At 39.4% G+C, this 17,469-nt stretch overlaps 5 non-coding genes across 5 annotated transcripts; all 5 read left to right on the top strand.

Annotated features, from left to right (window-relative positions):
- The first annotated feature begins 4,646 nt into the window (after nt 1-4,646).
- Nucleotides 4,647-4,728, top strand: TRNAL-AAG (transfer RNA leucine (anticodon AAG)). The gene has a single exon. It is a non-coding gene; the product is annotated as a tRNA-Leu (tRNA).
- Nucleotides 4,729-6,107: 1,379 nt separating this feature from the next.
- TRNAL-AAG (transfer RNA leucine (anticodon AAG)) lies at nt 6,108-6,189 on the top strand. The gene has a single exon. It is a non-coding gene; the product is annotated as a tRNA-Leu (tRNA).
- Nucleotides 6,190-7,568: 1,379 nt separating this feature from the next.
- On the top strand, nt 7,569-7,650 carry TRNAL-AAG (transfer RNA leucine (anticodon AAG)). Its single transcript has one exon. It is a non-coding gene; the product is annotated as a tRNA-Leu (tRNA).
- A 1,379-nt stretch (nt 7,651-9,029) lies between these two features.
- TRNAL-AAG (transfer RNA leucine (anticodon AAG)) lies at nt 9,030-9,111 on the top strand. The gene has a single exon. It is a non-coding gene; the product is annotated as a tRNA-Leu (tRNA).
- Nucleotides 9,112-11,392: 2,281 nt separating this feature from the next.
- On the top strand, nt 11,393-11,474 carry TRNAL-AAG (transfer RNA leucine (anticodon AAG)). Its single transcript has one exon. It is a non-coding gene; the product is annotated as a tRNA-Leu (tRNA).
- The last annotated feature ends 5,995 nt before the right edge of the window (nt 11,475-17,469 follow it).

Raw genomic sequence — 17,469 nt, 5'->3', positions numbered from 1 at the left:
GATCATAGCAAGTAATCTATACCACCTAATTCAGTGATATCTAAAAATTAGCGGATGAGCCAACAGAGGAAAGATTAGTTAAATATTTGGATACAAGTCATATGTTTTGTAAAATGGTGCCCCAGAGTCAATGTACAAACAAATCCCTGATAACTGCGTTGCTCATGCATAATAACATTTGTATTTTTGTCTAATTAGTTATACAATGTTTTCCGCAACTTATATCATTAGCAAATTTCTGATTTAAATAAGTTTGAACAACCGTATGAGGTAGTGTAGCCGAGCGGTCTAAGGCTCTGGATTAAGGCTCCAGTCTCTGGAGGCGTGGGTTCAAATATCACCGCTGCCATTATTTATTTGGATCTAATTTTTACTAAAAATTTGGAAAAAGTTGAGGAAGTATAGGGGGTTGAGAATTTAGGAGGCAGCGGTAATTTTATCCTATACTTTTGAACTACAAAAGGTGCAAAACCTGCGAAAACTGAGATTTTAAGATTGGACTGTCGAAAGGCAGTTTTTAATGGACTCAGTAAAAAGGAAGGAAAAGTAGGATGTTCTAAAGGAAAGAAATGTCCAGGAAGGATGGGAGATTTTGCTAAATTAAATTCTCACTGCACAATCAGTAACAATCCCAAAAAGAAGGAAGAATGGAAAGCATTTATGGAGACCAGGATGGCTGAATACTGAACTTAAAAGCTTGCTAAAAAGGAACAAAGAAATGAATATCAAATGAAAAGAAGGGTTCATATCTAAAGAAGAATATAATGCTGTCTGCAGTGAAAGGTGGGCTAGCGTTAGAAGAGCTAAAGCCAGTAATGAAGTGAGGCTTGCAAGAGAGACCAAAAGCAATAAGAAAGGATTTTGGAAGTAAGTCAAAAGTTAAAGAAAAGCCAAAGATGCTATAGGATTTTTAAAGGATGAAAAGGGTAAAGTGGTCAATAATGATGTTGAGAAGACTGAACTTTTAAATTCCTGTTTTGCTTCGGTGTTCTCTAAGAAAGCAAATGTAACATCAAGTGATCTTCACTGTGCTGTAGAAGAAAAGGAACATGTGAGCAAGTCATACATAAGAATACGGCATATGAATAGTCATGTTGGCTTTAGGCATCAGAATTAATTACATAATTTACCATCTATGTTACATCGATGTCAGTTCAATCAATGATCAACGATTCTCAAAATTTGCCAAAATCAATCTTGGTCAAATGAAGTCTAACTGCTAGCTCATATCCCTGCTGCCTTTTTAGGATTATCAATACAGGATGAGCAGAGTGATTAGCAAACATAAACAGAGCCATGCTGCTTCTGCTGCTTTCCAGTAAGTCACCTTAGTGACGAACTCATTGCTACACTGCTCTGCACTGCTGTATAATGTCTTCCTTGCTGCTGCTTCTGATTAACTGTTACGTACAGGCAGGGGTGTAGGAATCCTTCATGTTTGAGGGTCCTGTATATGGGAGATCATAGCAAGTAATCTATACCACCTAATTCAGTGATATCTAAAAATTAGCGGATGAGCCAACAGAGGAAAGATTAGTTAAATATTTGGATACAAGTCATATGTTTTGTAAAATGGTGCCCCAGAGTCAATGTACAAACAAATCCCTGATAACTGCGTTGCTCATGCATAATAACATTTGTATTTTTGTCTAATTAGTTATACAATGTTTTCCGCAACTTATATCATTAGCAAATTTCTGATTTAAATAAGTTTGAACAACCGTATGAGGTAGTGTAGCCGAGCGGTCTAAGGCTCTGGATTAAGGCTCCAGTCTCTGTGGAGGCATGGGTTCAAATATCACCGCTGCCATTATTTATTTGGATCTAATTTTTACTAAAAATTTGGAAACAGTTGAGGAAGTATAGGGGGTTGAGAATTTAGGAGGCAGCGGTAATTTTATCCTATACTTTTGAACTACAAAAGGTGCAAAACCTGCGAAAACTGAGATTTTAAGATTGGACTGTCGAAAGGCAGTTTTTAATGGACTCAGTAAAAAGGAAGGAAAAGTAGGATGTTCTAAAGGAAAGAAATGTCCAGGAAGGATGGGAGATTTTGCTAAATTAAATTCTCACTGCACAATCAGTAACAATCCCAAAAAGAAGGAAGAATGGAAAGCATTTATGGAGACCAGGATGGCTGAATACTGAACTTAAAAGCTTGCTAAAAAAGAACAAAGAAATGAATATCAAATGAAAAGAAGGGTTCATATCTAAAGAAGAATATAATGCTGTCTGCAGGGAAAGGTGGGCTAGCGTTAGAAGAGCTAAAGCCAGTAATGAAGTGAGGCTTGCAAGAGAGACCAAAAGCAATAAGAAAGGATTTTGGAAGTAAGTCAAAAGTTAAAGAAAAGCCAAAGATGCTATAGGATTTTTAAAGGATGAAAAGGGTAAAGTGGTCAATAATGATGTTGAGAAGACTGAACTTTTAAATTCCTGTTTTGCTTCGGTGTTCTCTAAGAAAGCAAATGTAACATCAAGTGATCTTCACTGTGCTGTAGAAGAAAAGGAACATGTGAGCAAGTCATACATAAGAATACGGCATATGAATAGTCATGTTGGCTTTAGGCATCAGAATTAATTACATAATTTACCATCTATGTTACATCGATGTCAGTTCAATCAATGATCAACGATTCTCAAAATTTGCCAAAATCAATCTTGGTCAAATGAAGTCTAACTGCTAGCTCATATCCCTGCTGCCTTTTTAGGATTATCAATACAGGATGAGCAGAGTGATTAGCAAACATAAACAGAGCCATGCTGCTTCTGCTGCTTTCCAGTAAGTCACCTTAGTGACGAACTCATTGCTACACTGCTCTGCACTGCTGTATAATGTCTTCCTTGCTGCTGCTTCTGATTATCTGTTACGTACAGGCAGGGGTGTAGGAATCCTTCATGTTTGAGTGTCCTGTATGTGGGAGATCATAGCAAGTAATCTATACCACCTAATTCAGTGATATCTAAAAATTAGCGGTTGAGCCAACAGAGGAAAGATTAGTTAAATATCTGGATACAAGTCATATGTTTTGCAAAATGGTGCCCCAGAGTCAATGTACAAACAAATCCCTGAAAATTACGTTGCTCATGCATAATAACATTTGTATTTTTGTCTAATTAGATATATAATGTTTTCTGCCACTTATATCATTAGCAAATATCTTATTTAAATAAGATTATAATCCATAAGAGGTAGCGTGGCCGAGCAGTCTAAGTCTCTGGAGTAAAGCTCCAGCCTCTCTGTAGGCGTGGGTTCAAATCCCACCGCTGCCATTATTTATTTGGAGCTAATTTTTACCAAAAATTAGGAAACAGTTGAGGAAGTAAAGGGGTTTGAGAATTTAGGAGACAGCTGTAATTTTATCCTATACTTTTGAACTACAAAAGGTGGAAAACCTGCGAAAACTGAGATTTTAAGATTGGACTGTAGAAAGGCAGTTTTTAATGGACTCAGTAAAAAGAAAGGAAAGGTAGAATGTTATAAAGGAAAGAAATGTCCAGGAAGGATGGGAGATTTTGCTAAATTAAATTCTCACTGCACAATCAGTAACAATCCCGAAAAGAAGGAAGAATGGAAAGCATTTATGGAGACCAGGATGGCTGAATCCTGAACTTAAAAGCTTGCTAAAAAGGAACAAAGAAATGAATATCAAATGAAAAGAAGGGTTCATATCTAAAGAAGAATATAATGCTGTCTGCAGGGAAAGGTGGGCTAGCGTTAGAAGAGCTAAAGCCAGTAATGAAGTGAGGCTTGCAAGAGAGACCAAAAGCAATAAGAAAGGATTTTGGAAGTAAGTCAAAAGTTAAAGAAAAGCCAAAGATGCTATAGGATTTTTAAAGGATGAAAAGGGTAAAGTGGTCAATAATGATGTTGAGAAGACTGAACTTTTAAATTCCTGCTTTGCTTCTGTGTTCTCTAAGAAAGCAAATGTAACATCAAGTGATCTTCACTGTGCTGTAGAAGAAAAGGAACATGTGAGCAAGTCATACATAAGAATACGGCATATGAATAGTCATGTTGGCTTTAGGCATCAGAAATAATTACATAATTTACCATCTATGTTACATCGATGTCAGTTCAATCAATGATCAACGATTCTCAAAATTTGCCAAAATCAATCTTGGTCAAATGAAGTCTAACTGCTAGCTCATATCCCTGCTGCCTTTTTAGGATTATCAATACAGGATGAGTAGAGTGATTAGCAAACATAAACAGAGCCATGCAGCTTCTGCTACTTTCCAGTAAGTCACCCTAGTGATGAATTCATAGCTACACTGCTCTGCACTGCTGTATAATGTCTTCCTTGCTGCTTCTGATTATCTGTTACGTACAGGCAGGGGTGTAGGAATCCTTCAAGTTTGAGGGTCCTGTATATGGGAGATCATAGCAAGTAATCTATACCACCTAATTCAGTGATATCTAAAAATTAGTGGATGAGCCAACAGAGGAAAGATTAGTTAAATATCTGGATACAAGTCATATGTTTTGTAAAATGGTGCCCCAGAGTCAATGTACAAACAAATCCCTGATAACTGCATTGCTCATGCATAATAACATTGGTATTTTTGTCTAAATAGTTATACAATGTTTCCCGCAACTTATATCATTAGCAAATTTCTGATTTAAATAAGTTTGAACATGTATATGAGGTAGTGTGGCAGAGCGGTCTAAGGCGCTGGATTAAGTCTCCAGTCTCTCTGGAGGCGTGGGTTCAAATCCCACCGCTGCTATTATTTATTTGGATCTAATTTTTACCAAAAATTAGGAAACAGTTGAGGAAGTAAAGGGGATTGAGAATTTAGGAGACAGCGGTAATTCTATCCTATACTTTTGAACTACAAAAGGTGGAAAACCTGCGAAAACTGAAATTTTAAGATTGGTCTGTAGAAAGGCAGTTTTTAATGGACTCAGTAAAATGGAAGGAAAGGTAGAATGTTCTAAAGGAAAGAAATGTCCAGTAAGGATGGGAGGTTTTGATAAATTAAATTCTCACTGCACAATCAGTAACAATCCCGAAAAGAAGGAAGAATGGGAAGTATTTATGGAGACCAGGATGGCTGAATACTGAACTTAAAAGCTTGCTAAAAAGGAACAAAGAAATGAATATCAAGTGAAAAGAAGGGTTCATATCTAAAGAAGAATATAATGCTGTCTGCAGGGAAAGGTGGGCTAGCGTTAGAAGAGATAAAGCCAGTAATGAATTGAGGTTTGCAAGAGAGACCAAAAGCAATACGAAAGGATTTTGGAAGTAAGTCAAAAGTTAAAGAAAAGCCAAAGATGCTATAGGATTTTTAAAGGATGAAAAGGGTAAAGTGGTCAATAATGATGTTGAGAAGACTGAACTTTTAAATTCCTGTTTTGCTTCTGTGTTCTCTAAGAAAGCAAATGTAACATCAAGTGATCTTCACTGTGCTGTAGAAGAAAAGGAACATGTAAGCAAGTCATACGTATGAATACGGCATATGAATAGTCATGTTGGCTTTAGGCATCAGAATTAACTACATAATTTACCATCTATGTTACATCCATGTCAGTTCAATCAATGATCAACCATTCTCAAAATTTGCCAAAATCAATCTTGGTCAAAAGAAGTCTAACTGCTAGCTCATATCCCTGCTGCCTTTTTAGGATTATCAATACAGGATGAGCAGAGTGATTAGCAAACATAAACAGAGCCATGCTGCTTCTGCTGCTTTCCAGTAAGTCACCCTAGTGATGAATTCATAGCTACACTGCTCTGCTCTGCTGTATAATGTCTTCCTTGCTGCTGCTTCTGATTATCTGTTACGTACAGGCAGGGGTGTAGGAATCCTTCATGTTTGAGGGTCCTGTATATGGGAGATCATAGCAAGTAATCTATACCACCTAATTCAGTGATATCTAAAAATTAGTGGATGAGCCAACAGAGGAAAGATTAGTTAAATATCTGGATACAAGTCATATGTTTTGTAAAATGGTGCCCCAGAGTCAATGTACAAACAAATCCCTGATAACTGCATTGCTCATGCATAATAACATTTGTATTTTTGTCTAGTTAGTTATACAATGTTTCCCGCAACTTATATCATTAGCAAATTTCTGATTTAAATAAGATTGAACATCTATATGAGGTAGCGTGGCCGAGCGGTCTAAGGCGCTGGATTAAGGCTCCAGTCTCTCTGGAGGCGTGGGTTCAAATCCCACTGCTGCCATTATTTCTTTGGATCTAATTTTTACCAAAAATTAGGAAACAGTTGAGGAAGTAAAGGGGATTGAGAATTTAGGAGACAGCGGTAATTCTATCCTATACTTTTGAACTACAAAAGGTGGAAAACCTGCGAAAACTGAGATTTTAAGATTAGACTGTAGAAAGGCAGTTTTTAATGGACTCAGTAAAATGGAAGGAAAGGTAGAATGTTCTAAAGGAAAGAAATGCCCAGGAAGGTTGGGAGGTTTTGATAAATTAAATTCTCACTGCACAATCAGTAACAATCCCGAAAAGAAGGAAGAATGGAAAGCATTTATGGAGACCAGGATGGCTGAATACTGAACTTAAAAGCTTGCTAAAAAGGAACAAAGAAATGAATATCAAGTGAAAAGAAGGGTTCATATCTAAAGAAGAATATAATGCTGTCTGCAGGGAAAGGTGGGCTAGCGTTAGAAGAGATAAAGCCAGTAATGAATTGAGGTTTGCAAGAGAGACCAAAAGCAATACGAAAGGATTTTGGAAGTAAGTCAAAAGTTAAAGAAAAGCCAAAGATGCTATAGGATTTTTAAAGGATGAAAAGGGTAAAGTGGTCAATAATGATGTTGAGAAGACTGAACTTTTAAATTCCTGTTTTGCTTCTGTGTTCTCTAAGAAAGCAAATGTAACATCAAGTGATCTTCACTGTGCTGTAGAAGAAAAGGAACATGTGAGCAAGTCATACGTATGAATACGGCATATGAATAGTCATGTTGGCTTTAGGCATCAGAATTAACTACATAATTTACCATCTATGTTACATCCATGTCAGTTCAATCAATGATCAACTATTCTCAAAATTTGCCAAAATCAATCTTGGTCAAAAGAAGTCTAACTGCTAGCTCATATCCCTGCTGCCTTTTTAGGATTATCAATACAGGATGAGCAGAGTGATTAGCAAACATAAACAGAGCCATGCTGCTTCTGCTGCTTTCCAGTAAGTCACCCTAGTGATGAATTCATAGCTACACTGCTCTGCACTGCTGTATAATGTCTTCCTTGCTGCTGCTTCTGATTATCTGTTACGTACAGGCAGGGGTGTAGGAATCCTTCATGTTTGAGGGTCCTGTATATGGGAGATCATAGCAAGTAATCTATAAGACCTAATTCAGTGATATCTAAAAATTAGTGGATGAGACAACAGAGGAAAGATTAGTTAAATATCTGGATACAAGTCATATGTTTTGTAAAATGGTGCCCCAGAGTCAATGTACAAACAAATCCCTGATAACTGCATTGCTCATGCATAATAACATTTGTATTTTTGTCTAGTTAGTTATACAATGTTTCCCGCAACTTATATCATTAGCAAATTTCTGATTTAAATAAGATTGAACATCTATATGAGTTAGCGTGGCCGAGCGGTCTAAGGCGCTGGATTAAGGCTCCAGTCTCTCTGGAGGCGTGGGTTCAAATCCCACCGCTGCCATTATTTCTTTGGATCTAATTTTTACCAAAAATTAGGAAACAGTTGAGGAAGTAAAGGGGATTGAGAATTTAGGAGACAGCGGTAATTCTATCCTATACTTTTGAACTACAAAAGGTGGAAAACCTGCGAAAACTGAGATTTTAAGATTGGACTGTAGAAAGGCAGTTTTTAATGGACTCAGTAAAATGGAAGGAAAGGTAGAATGTTCTAAAGGAAAGAAATGTCCAGGAAGGATGGGAGGTTTTGATAAATTAAATTCTCACTGCTCAATCAGTAACAATCCCGAAAAGAAGGAAGAATGGAAAGCATTTATGGAGACCAGGATGGCTGAATACTGAACTTAAAAGCTTGCTAAAAAGGAACAAAGAAATGAATATCAAGTGAAAAGAAGGGTTCATTTCTAAAGAAGAATATAATGCTGTCTGCAGGGAAAGGTGGGCTAGCGTTAGAAGAGATAAAGCCAGTAATGAATTGAGGTTTGCAAGAGAGACCAAAAGCAATACGAAAGGATTTTGGAAGTAAGTCAAAAGTTAAAGAAAAGCCAAAGATGCTATAGGATTTTTAAAGGATGAAAAGGGTAAAGTGGTCAATAATGATGTTGAGAAGACTGAACTTTTAAATTCCTGTTTTGCTTCTGTGTTCTCTAAGAAAGCAAATGTAACATCAAGTGATCTTCACTGTGCTGTAGAAGAAAAGGAACATGTGAGCAAGTCATACGTATGAATACGGCATATGAATAGTCATGTTGGCTTTAGGCATCAGAATTAACTACATAATTTACCATCTATGTTACATCCATGTCAGTTCAATCAATGATCAACCATTCTCAAAATTTGCCAAAATCAATCTTGGTCAAAAGAAGTCTAACTGCTAGCTCATATCCCTGCTGCCTTTTTAGGATTATCAATACAGGATGAGCAGAGTGATTAGCAAACATAAACAGAGCCATGCTGCTTCTGCTGCTTTCCAGTAAGTCACCCTAGTGATGAATTCATAGCTACACTGCTCTGCTCTGCTGTATAATGTCTTCCTTGCTGCTGCTTCTGATTATCTGTTACGTACAGGCAGGGGTGTAGGAATCCTTCATGTTTGAGGGTCCTGTATATGGGAGATCATAGCAAGTAATCTATACCACCTAATTCAGTGATATCTAAAAATTAGTGGATGAGCCAACAGAGGAAAGATTAGTTAAATATCTGGATACAAGTCATATGTTTTGTAAAATGGTGCCCCAGAGTCAATGTACAAACAAATCCCTGATAACTGCATTGCTCATGCATAATAACATTTGTATTTTTGTCTAGTTAGTTATAAAATGTTTCCCGCAACTTATATCATTAGCAAATTTCTGATTTAAATAAGATTGAACATCTATATGAGGTAGCGTGGCCGAGTGGTCTAAGGTGCTGGATTAAGGCTCCAGTCTCTCTGGAGGCGTGGGTTCAAATCCCACCGCTGCCATTATTTATTTGGATCTAATTTTTACCAAAAATTAGGAAACAGTTGAGGAAGTAAAGGGGAATGAGAATTTAGGAGACAGCGGTAATTCTATCCTATACTTTTGAACTACAAAAGGTGGAAAACCTGCGAAAACTGAGATTTTAAGATTGGACTGTAGAAAGGCAGTTTTTAATGGACTCAGTGAAATGGAAGGAAAGGTAGAATGTTCTAAAGGAAAGAAATGTCCAGGAAGGATGGGAGGTTTTGATAAATTAAATTCTCACTGCACAATCAGTAACAATCCCGAAAAGAAGGAAGAATGGAAAGCATTTTTGGAGACCAGGATGGCTGAATACTGAACTTAAAAGCTTGCTAAAAAGGAACAAAGAAATGAATATCAAGTGAAAAGAAGGGTTCATATCTAAAGAAGAATATAATGCTGTCTGCAGGGAAAGGTGGGCTAGCGTTAGAAGAGCTAAAGCCAGTAATGAATTGAGGTTTGCAAGAGAGACCAAAAGCAATACGAAAGGATTTTGGAAGTAAGTCAAAGTTAAAGAAAAGCCAAAGATGCTATAGGATTTTTAAAAGATGAAAAGGGTAAAGTGGTCAATAATGATGTTGAGAAGACTGAACTTTTAAATTCCTGTTTTGCTTCTGTGTTCTCTAAGAAAGCACATGTAACATCAAGTGATCTTCACTGTGCTGTAGAAGAAAAGGAACATGTGAGCAAGTCATACGTATGAATACGGCATATGAATAGTCATGTTGGCTTTAGGCATAAGAATTAGCTACATAATTTACCATCTATGTTACATCCATGTCAGTTCAATCAATGATCAACCATTCTCAAAATTTGCCAAAATCAATCTTGGTCAAAAGAAGTCTAACTGCTAGCTCATATCCCTGCTGCCTTTTTAGGATTATCAATACAGGATGAGCAGAGTGATTAGCAAACATAAACAGAGCCATGCTGCTTCTGCTGCTTTCCAGTAAGTCACCCTAGTGATGAATTCATAGCTACACTGCTCTGCTCTGCTGTATAATGTCTTCCTTGCTGCTGCTTCTGATTATCTGTTACGTACAGGCAGGGGTGTAGGAATCCTTCATGTTTGAGGGTCCTGTATATGGGAGATCATAGCAAGTAATCTATACCACCTAATTCAGTGATATCTAAAAATTAGTGGATGAGCCAACAGAGGAAAGATTAGTTAAATATCTGGATAGAAGTCATATGTTTTGTAAAATGGTGCCCCAGAGTCAATGTACAAACAATTCCCTGATAATTACGTTGCTGTTGCATAATAACATTTGTCTTTTTGTCTTATTGGATATAAAATATTTTCTGCCACTTGCATCAAAAGCAAACTTCTGATATAAATAACTTTAAACTTCTGTTAGAGGTAGCATGGCTGATCGGTCTAAGACTCTGGATTTAGGCTCCAGTTTCTCTGGAGGCGTGGGTTCAGATCCCACCACTACCATTATTTATTTGGATCCAATTTTTACCAAAAATTAGGAAACGGTTGAGGAAGTAAAGGAGATTGAGAACTTAGGAGGCAGCGATCATGCTATCCTATAATTTTCAACTACAAAAGGATGAAAACCTGCGAAAACTGAGATTTTAAGATTGGACTGTAGAAAGGCAGTTTTTAATGGACTCAGTAAAAAGGAAGGAAAGGTAGGATGTTCAAAAGGAAAGAAATGTCCAGGAAGGATGGGAGATTTTGCTAAATTAAATTCTCACTGCACAATCAGTAACAATCCCGAAAAGAAGAAAGAATGGAAAGCATTTATGGAGACCATGGTGGCTGAATACTGAACTTAAAAGCTTGCTAAAAACGAACAAATGAATGAATATCAAATGGAAAAAAGGGTTCATATTAGTGTTGAGCGAGCACTAAAATGCTTGGGTGCTCGAAGCTCGGGCCAAGCTCACTGTGATACTCGGGTGCTCGACCCGAGCATCGAGCCCAATGTTAGTCTACAGGCAGGGGTGTAGGAATCCTTCAAGTTTGAGTGTCCTGTATGTGGGAGATCATAGCAAGTAATCTATACCACCTAATTCAGTGATATCTAAAAATTAGCGGTTGAGCCAACAGAGGAAAGATTAGTTAAATATCTGGATACAAGTCATATGTTTTGCAAAATGGTGCCCCAGAGTCAATGTACAAACAAATCCCTGATAATTACGTTGCTCATGCATAATAACATTTGTATTTTTGTCTAATTAGTTATACAATGTTTTCCACAACTTATATCATTAGCAAATTTCTGATTTAAATAAGTTTGAAATTCCGTATGAGGTAGCGTGGCCGAGCGGTCTAAGGTGCTGGATTAAGGCTCCAGTCTCTCTGGAGGCATGGGTTCAAATCTCACCGCTGCCATTATTTATTTGGATCTAATTTTTACCAAAAATTGGGAAACAGTTGAGGAAGTATAGGGGGTTGAGAATTTAGGAGGCAGCGGTAATTTTATCCTATACTTTTGAACTACAAAAGGTGGAAAACCTGCAAAAACTGAGATTTTAAGATTGGACTGTAGAAAGGCAGTTTTTAATGGACTCAGTAAAAAGGAAGGAAAAGTAGGATGTTCTAAAGGAAAGAAATGTCCAGGAAGGATGGGAGATTTTGCTAAATTAAATTCTCACTGCACAATCAGTAACAATCCCAAAAAGAAGGAAGAATGGAAAGCATTTATGGAGACCAGGATGGCTGAATACTAAACTTAAAAGCTTGCTAAAAAGGAACAAAGAAATGAATATCAAATGCAAAGAAGGGTTCATATCTAAAGAAGAATATAATGCTGTCTGCAGGGAAAGGTGGGCTAGCGTTAGAAGAGCTAAAGCCAGTAATGAAGTGAGGCTTGCAAGAGAGACCAAAAGCAGTAAGAAAGGATTTTGGAAGTAAGTCAAAAGTTAAAGAAAAGCCAAAGATGCTATAGGATTTTTAAAGGATGAAAAGGGTAAAGTGGTCAATAATGATGTTGAGAAGACTGAACTTTTAAATTCCTGTTTTGCTTCTGTGTTCTCTAAGAAAGCAAATGTAACATCAAGTGGTCTTCACTGTGCAGTAGAAGAAAAGAAACATGTGAGCAAGTCATACATATGAATACGGCATATGAATAGTCATGTTGGCTTTAGGCATCAGAATTAATTACATAATTTACCATCTATGTTACATCGATGTCAGTTCAATCAATGATCACCGATTCTCAAAATTTGCCAAAATCAATCTTGGTCAAATGAAGTCTAACTGCTAGCTCATATCCCTGCTGCCTTTTTAGGATTATCAATACAGGATGAGCAGAGTGATTAGCAAACATAAACAGAGCCATGCTGCTTCTGCTGCTTTCCAGTAAGTCACCCTACTGATGGATTCATAGCTACACTGCTCTGCACTGCTGTATAATGTCTTCCTTGCTGCTGCTTCTGATTATCTGTTACGTACAGGCAGGGGTGTAGGAATCCTTCAAGTTTGAGTGTCCTGTATATTGGAGATCATAGCAAGTAATCTATACCACCTAATTCAGTGATATCTAAAAATTAGGGGATGAGCCAACAGAGGAAAGATTAGTTAAATATCTGGATAGAAGTCATATGTTTTGTAAAATGGTGCCCCAGAGTCAATGTACAAACAATTCCCTGATAATTACGTTGCTGTTGCATAATAACATTTGTCTTTTTGTCTTATTGGATATAAAATATTTTCTGCCACTTGCATCAAAAGCAAACTTCTGATATAAATAACTTTAAACTTCTGTTAGAGGTAGCATGGCTGATCGGTCTAAGACTCTGGATTTAGGCTCCAGTTTCTCTGGAGGCGTGGGTTCAGATCCCACCACTACCATTATTTATTTGGATCCAATTTTTACCAAAAATTAGGAAACGGTTGAGGAAGTAAAGGAGATTGAGAACTTAGGAGGCAGCGATCATGCTATCCTATAATTTTCAACTACAAAAGGATGAAAACCTGCGAAAACTGAGATTTTAAGATTGGACTGTAGAAAGGCAGTTTTTAATGGACTCAGTAAAAAGGAAGGAAAGGTAGGATGTTCTAAAGGAAAGAAATGTCCAGGAAGGATGGGAGATTTTGCTAAATTAAATTCTCACTGCACAATCAGTAACAATCCCGAAAAGAAGAAAGAATGGAAAGCATTTATGGAGACCATGGTGGCTGAATACTGAACTTAAAAGCTTGCTAAAAACGAACAAATGAATGAATATCAAATGGAAAAAAGGGTTCATATTAGTGTTGAGCGAGCACTAAAATGCTCGGGTGCTCGAAGCTCGGGCCAAGCTCACTGTGATACTCGGGTGCTCGACCTGAGCATCGAGCCCAATGTTAGTCTATGGGAGACCCGAACATTTTTGCGGCGGCTCCCCCGGCAGTCTGTAGAAAGCCTAAAAAGTGCCCAAAACGATAGTGACAGTGCTCAAATGACATTGGGACAGCATGGGGATCGCCCCTGGAAGTATTTCTGCCCCCCAGGTCACTGCTGTCAACAACGTGGTCAGAGGTATTAAGCCACTTTTACAGGCTCACAATAAAACGTTCAAAAACGAAAGTGAAAGTGCTTTCCTGTGAAATATGTTAACCCCTTAACGACCATGGGTCTTTCTGTTTTTGTGTTTTCCTTTTTTGCTCCCCTTTTTCCCAGAGCCAGAACTTTTTTAATTTTCGTTCAATATGGCCATGTGAGGGCTTATTTTTTGCGGGATGAGTTGTTCTTTTAAACAGCGTCACTGGTTTTACCATATCTTGTGCTGGAAAATGGAAAAAAAATTCCAAGTGCAGTGAAACTGCAAAAAAAATGCAATTCCACAGTTGTTTTTTGGGTCCTTTTTTTACCACGTTCACAGATTGCTAAAACTGACCTGCCATCATTATTTTCCAGGTCGTTATGAGTTCATAGACACCTAGCATGTATAGGTTCTTTTTTATTTAAGTGGTGAAAAAAAAATCCAAAGATTGCTAAAAAAAACAAAAAAAATGACGCCATTTTCCTAGACCCTTAGCTTCTCCATTTTTCGGAATCTGGGGCCAGGTGAGGGCTTATTATTTGCGTGCCGGGCTGATGTTTTTATTGATACCATTTTGGGGTAGATCCGATGTTTTGATTGCCCGTTATTGCATTTTATTGCAAAGTTGTAGCGACAAAAAAAACTTAATTCTGGCGTATAACATTTTTTTCTCGTTATGCCGATTACTGATTGTATTAATTCTTCTTTTATATTGATAGATCGGGCGATTCTGAACGTGGCGATACCAAATATGTGTATGTGGTTTTTTTTTTATATATATATATATTTTATTTTAATGGGGCGAAATGGGGGTGACTTAAACTTTTATATATTTTTTATTTTATTTATATTTTAAAAACTTTTTTTTACACTTTCTGCTTGCTTCTATAGTCTCCAGAGGAGATTAGAAGCAACAGTTGTCTAATTGCTTCAACTGCATACAAGCGATGAGCAGATCGTTTGTATGCAGGAGAAATGCTCACTTGCTATGAGCGCTGACACCTAGGTGGCGCTCATAGCAATTGAGACATGACAACCACAGGCGTCTGCTGCAGACCCTGAGTTGTCATGCCCACCCAATGGTGACCCGCGATCACGTGACGGGGTCACTGATGGGCGGGGCTTAGGACTCCCGGAAGCACGAGTCAAATGCCACTGTCAGAGATTTAACATGTTAACAGCCGCGGGTGGATTGTGATTCCAATAATCAGCTGACATGTGCTCGCTTCAGTGCGGGCTCACCGCTGGAGCCCCCGCTGAACCGGCCTTCCCGACCTGGTGCATACTATTACTGACCAGGTCGGAAAGGGGTTAAGGAACATCCTTTCCAGGGTAAAGACTTGTGTATAAGGTAAAATAAATAACCAAAAACAAAAATACTCCTCCACACCTTGGGCTATGTTCACAAGTAGCATTTTTTATGTGTTTTTGCACATTTGTATTGCTTTCAACCGTGACAAATGCATTCACCGGGAAATGTCATTTTAACATTTCACAACCTTATCTGGCCATGTGCTGTGTGACACATGCATACAGTGCTAAAAAGACATGGGAACAGCATGGGGAAGACCCCTGGAAGCATCTCTGACACCCAGGTCACAGCCTAAAAGTGTGCCCATCAGAAGTGATCCTTGCCGCATCAGCAGATGCAGACTTGCAACTATCCCCATGCAAGTCCTTGTCCCAGGGCAGTGTTCAATTGTACCTCCCCCATAACTTGCAATACAAGCGCAAGTATGCAGCCTGCCACCCACCCACCCCCAGGCTGCAATACCATACTGCTAGCTTGCTTGCACTTGAAATTGGGCCTTTTAGGCATGTGGAGGTGGAATCTGGCCACCACGTCATGGCTGCGTCGGTAGCCTGGCATTCATACTCAGTCCCCAGCCGCCCGGCGGCCGGGTGTCCACGCATGGCACCCAGCTGCCAGGGGGCGGCCGGGTGTCCATACTCAGTCCCCAGCCGCCCCGCGGCCGGGTGCCCACACACAGTCACCAGCGGCGTGGGGATGGCCGGGTGTCCATAAACGGTCCCCAGCCACCCCTATTTGTCCCGGTGTGCCTTATACACAAGCGCGCATACCAAAATATTACCTGTGCCCTCCCCAGTGCATTTAGTGGGAAGGACAGCCTAACCACAAACACATGGACAAGTGAATGTGGCCAGGAATGGTCCATCTCACTGACACCTTCACACTGGGTTAATATTGTGGAAGCCGGGACACAGTTGGACACTGGGATGCAACACGTCCTCCAGACATAGAGGATTGCGGGTCCTGGGTCAATCAGGCTTCAACACAAAGTTCAGAAGGTAGACAGCAGCAGTGGTCGGCCTCCTATACAACGAGTAAATTATTCATGATCATGAGGCCATCCACCTCCTTAGCTTTCTGTTCATTGGAATGCAAGCGCATGTATGTAGTAGCAGCTAGGCCTGAGGTGGTCAGCGTTTTGGCGCATATTCTACCTCCTTCGAGGATTGCTGGATGTTTTTCTGCTACTATCCCAGTTCTATGACTCACGTTAAAACAAAGCTTCAGGTGATAAATGATGGATGAGGTGGTGGCAAAGGAGAAAGAGCAGGAGGAACAGGGACCATTCACATCAATATCAGGCCAGCCAACCACACATGTCTTGTAGGATATGTTTCTGTAACAAAAGGAGCGGTTCGGCTACACAGTTATAGGGCATACAGTGAGTGCAATGCCTACCAAAAATTTCCAACATTGACAGTGTTCCCCTGCCTCTGCTGGATTGGAGTTGCTTCTCTCTCGCCTGTATGCCTTAGTTGGGCAGCGAACTGTGACCTCTGCCGCTACCGTGTTCAGATGGGAATTTTTTTAATAGTTCTGCAGCAAGGGCATTCTGGTACTGCCCCATTTTTATAGACCTCTCCAACTCAGGAATAAGAGAGTGAAAGTTCTCCTTGTAGAGGGGGTCTAAAAGTGTCATCAACCAGTAATGACTGTCACCCAACATTTTGACAATGCGAGGGTCACGGTTAAGCCAGCGTAACATAAAGTTAGCCATGGGTGCCAGACTGGTAACGGGCAAGACTTCCGTGTCCTCACCAAGGTGACGACTGAGTGATCACTAAAATGCTGGGGTGCTCGAAGCTCGGGCCGAGCTTACCGTGATACTCGGGTGCTCGACCCGAGCAACGAGCCCAATGTTAGTCTATGAGAGACCCGAGCATTTTTGCGGCAGCACCCCCGGCAGTCTGTAGAAAGCCTAAAAAGTGCCCAAAACGATAGTGACAGTGCTCAAAAGACATGGGGGCAGCATGGGGATCGCCCCTGGAAGCATTTCTGCCCCCCAGGTCACTGCTGTCAACAACGTGGTCAGAGGTATTAAGCCACTTTTGCGGGCTCACAATAAAACGTTCAAAAACGAAACTGAAACGGTTTTCCTGTGAAATATATTAAGAAATTCACTTTCCACGGTAAAAACTTGTGTATAGGGGAAAATAAATAACCAAAATCAAAAATACTCCTCCACACATTGGGCTATGTTCACAAGTAGCATTTTTCATGCGTTTTTGCACTTTTGTATTGCTTTCAACCGTGACAAATGCGTTCACCTGGAAATGTCATTTTAACATTTTACAACCTTATCTGGCCATGTGCTGTGTGACACATGCAAACAGTGCTGAAAAGACAAGGGATCAGCATGGGGAAGACCCCTGGAAGCATCTCACCCCCAGGTAACTGTCTAAAAGTGTGCCCATCAGAAGTGATCCTTGCCGCATCAGAAGATGCAGACTTGCAACTATCCCCGTGCAAGTCCTTGTCCCAGGGCAGTGTTTAATTGTACCTCCCCCATTCCTTGCAATGCAAGCGAAAATATGCAGCCAACCACCCA

The sequence above is a fragment of the Phyllobates terribilis genome, unplaced genomic scaffold (assembly GCF_046119375.1).
Source record: "Phyllobates terribilis strain yellow unplaced genomic scaffold, ASM4611937v1 Scaffold_11__3_contigs__length_659146591, whole genome shotgun sequence".
Taxonomy (NCBI): Eukaryota; Metazoa; Chordata; class Amphibia; order Anura; family Dendrobatidae; genus Phyllobates; species Phyllobates terribilis.
This window is presented reverse-complemented; position numbering and strand designations above follow the sequence as displayed.